This window comes from Pteropus alecto, unplaced genomic scaffold, assembly GCF_000325575.1.
Source record: "Pteropus alecto unplaced genomic scaffold, ASM32557v1 scaffold276, whole genome shotgun sequence".
Lineage (NCBI taxonomy): Eukaryota > Metazoa > Chordata > Mammalia > Chiroptera > Pteropodidae > Pteropus > Pteropus alecto.
The window spans coordinates 490,405-493,183 of NW_006438074.1; the positions used below are offsets into that span (position 1 = coordinate 490,405).

Here is a 2,779-nt window from a genome sequence, read left to right on the forward strand (position 1 = left end):
GTTAATGTGGTGAATTACATTGATAATTTTAGAATGTTAAACCAACCTTTCACTCTTGGAGTAAGCCATATTTGATTATTATGGTTTTTTTTTTTTATATCTCTGTGTTCAATTTACTAATGTTTTATTTAGAATTTTTGTATTCACATGTAAAAAGGATTTTGGTTTTGACATCAGATTTATGTTGGCTTCAAAAAACAAATAGTTAAGTGTTCCCTTTTTCTCTAATCTCTGAAAGGGTTTAAGAGAGCATATTATTATATCTCCTTAAGTATTTAGCAGAATTTACCTCAAAAGACTCCTGGTTCTGGATTATCTTTATAGGATTTTAATTATATATTTTATTTCTTTAACATATGTCAGAATATTAGCATTTTATTTCTCTCTGTATCAGTCTTGGTAAATAGTATTTTTCAAAGGATTTGTCTACTCTGTCAAATTTATTGCCAAAAAGTTGTTGTGTTCTTTTAATATCTGAAGAATTGTAGTGACATTACATTTTGAAACTCCTGCTATTGGTCATTTGTGTTTTCTCTCTCTTTTATTGATTATTCTTGCTAGGAGATTATAGATTTTTATTATTCTATTCAAAGAATAAATTTTTGGCTGTGATGATTTCTCTATTGTATATTTACCTTCTATTTCATCAATTACTGTGCTTTTTAAAAATTATTTCTTTCCTTTTAGTTGAATTTGAGTTTAATTCGCTCTTCTTCTAGTTTCACAAAATGAAAGCTTAGAGTATTGATTTTCAATCTTTCTTCTTTTCTAATATATTCATTAGAAGCCATAAATATCCTTCTAACTACTGCTTTAGCTGCACTCTACAAATTTTGATATGTTTTATTTTTATTATTCTTCATTTTGAAGTATTTTCTAATTTCTATTATGATTTCCTCTTTGACAAACAGGCCATTTAGAAGTAAGTTCCATAATTTTAATACATTTTGAGATTCTCTTTTTATATTTCTGTATTGATTTCTAGTGGTCAGAGAATACACAGTGTATGATTTGAGTCCTTTGAAATTTGCTGAGTCTTGCTTTGTGACATAGCATGTGGTCTAGCTTTGGTATGCATTTGAAAAGAATGTGTATTCTGATATTTATAATGTTCTATAAATATCAGTTAGGGTAAGTTGCTTAATAATGTTGTTTAAATATATTTTTATTGACTATATGGTCTTCTTGTTTTTAGTTACTGGGAGATATATGTTAAAATCTCCATTTGTGACTGTGACTTTGTCTATTTCTCCTTTTATTTCACTTAATTTTTGCTTTATATATGTTAAAGCTATGTTATTATGTCCATACAAATTTAGGATTGTTGAGTCTTCCTATTGAACCAACCTTTTTACTCCTATGAAATGTTATTCCTTATCTCTAATAAAACTTCTTGCCTGAAAGTACATTTTTGTCTCATAAATATGGCCATACCAGCTTTCTTTTAATTAATGTTTTCATGCTATATCTTCTTTCCATCCTTATACTTTCAAGTTATCTGTGTCTTTATATTTAAATGTATTTCTAATGAACAACATATAATTTAATCTTTTCTAAGAAACTGTCTGACATCCACTTACTTCCAATGAGCTTATTGATATTATTGTATTTCAGTCTACCATATTCTATGTTTTCTGTTCGTTTCACCTTATATTTATTCCTCCTTCCTGTCTTCTTTTATAGTAGTTAATTAGTAGTAAAGTTTTCATTTTATCTCTTTCATTTAATTTTTATTTTTTAGTATTTTATTTTAGTAATTACGAAATGACATATTTAAAATATTAACTCCTCCTATTCAAGAACATAGTATATTTATTTATTCAGGTCATGTTAAGCCTGTAGTGAGTTGAATAATGTACCCTCAAAATTCATGTATATTCAGAACCCCCAAATGTAACCTCATTTGGAAATAGGGTTTTTGCAGATGTAATTAAAGTAAATATTGAGATGAGATCATACTGGATTGATGTGGTCCCTAAATCCAATGAGAGTCCTTACAAGAGACAGAAGAGGACACGTAGAACAGCATAGAAAACTATGTAAAGGTAGAGGTAGATATTGGAATGATGCCAAGGGATGACAAGAATTGCCAAACAACCCACCAGAAGCTAGGAGGGAGAAATGGGACAGTATTTCCTTCAGAGCCTCCATAAAAGAACCAACCCTGCTGACATCATCGCTTAAGACTTCTAGCTTCTGAAATGTGAGAGAATAAATTTCTGTTGTTTAAAGCTATCAAGTTTGTGGTGATTTATTACAGCAGCCCTAGGAAACTAATACAAAGCCCTTCAGAAAAGTTGATGTTCCAACACTGCTTTAACCACTTCTCGGTGTCTCAGCTAAGAATGCCTATCTCGGTTCCACCTGAAAATTCACCACAAATATTTTCAGCTACTAGATTGCCTCAGGTACAACTGACACTCTTTGTTGCTCAATGAGGCTTTTCTTATGTCCTTCTATGTTTGACTTGGATTTCCACCTCTGACATAAGCTGGTCTATAACTGGTCTCAGGTGTAAGTGGTCCCTGGCCTGCTCTATTGCACCACTGACTACTTCTCTGGTCAGAACAGCAAGCATCTCCTACAGCTGTTCTGCTGTATCCCATTGCTTTCTTGTACCCCATGTGACAATAGGATCCCTGAAATTGTTATTTGTTTGTAGTAACCTGTTCACCTAACCCCTCTCCCAAAAGCTTTAGTGTATTCTCTTTATCTACGGTGTTCTGAAATTTCACAATGTGTATAGGTATGAATTTACTTTTTGGTATATACTTTTTAA

At 31.1% G+C, this 2,779-nt stretch overlaps 1 pseudogene; it reads right to left on the reverse strand.

Annotated features, from left to right (window-relative positions):
• Positions 1 to 2,316: 2,316 nt before the first annotated feature.
• On the reverse strand, positions 2,317 to 2,578 carry LOC102893095 (annotated as a pseudogene).
• Positions 2,579 to 2,779: the final 201 nt, after the last annotated feature.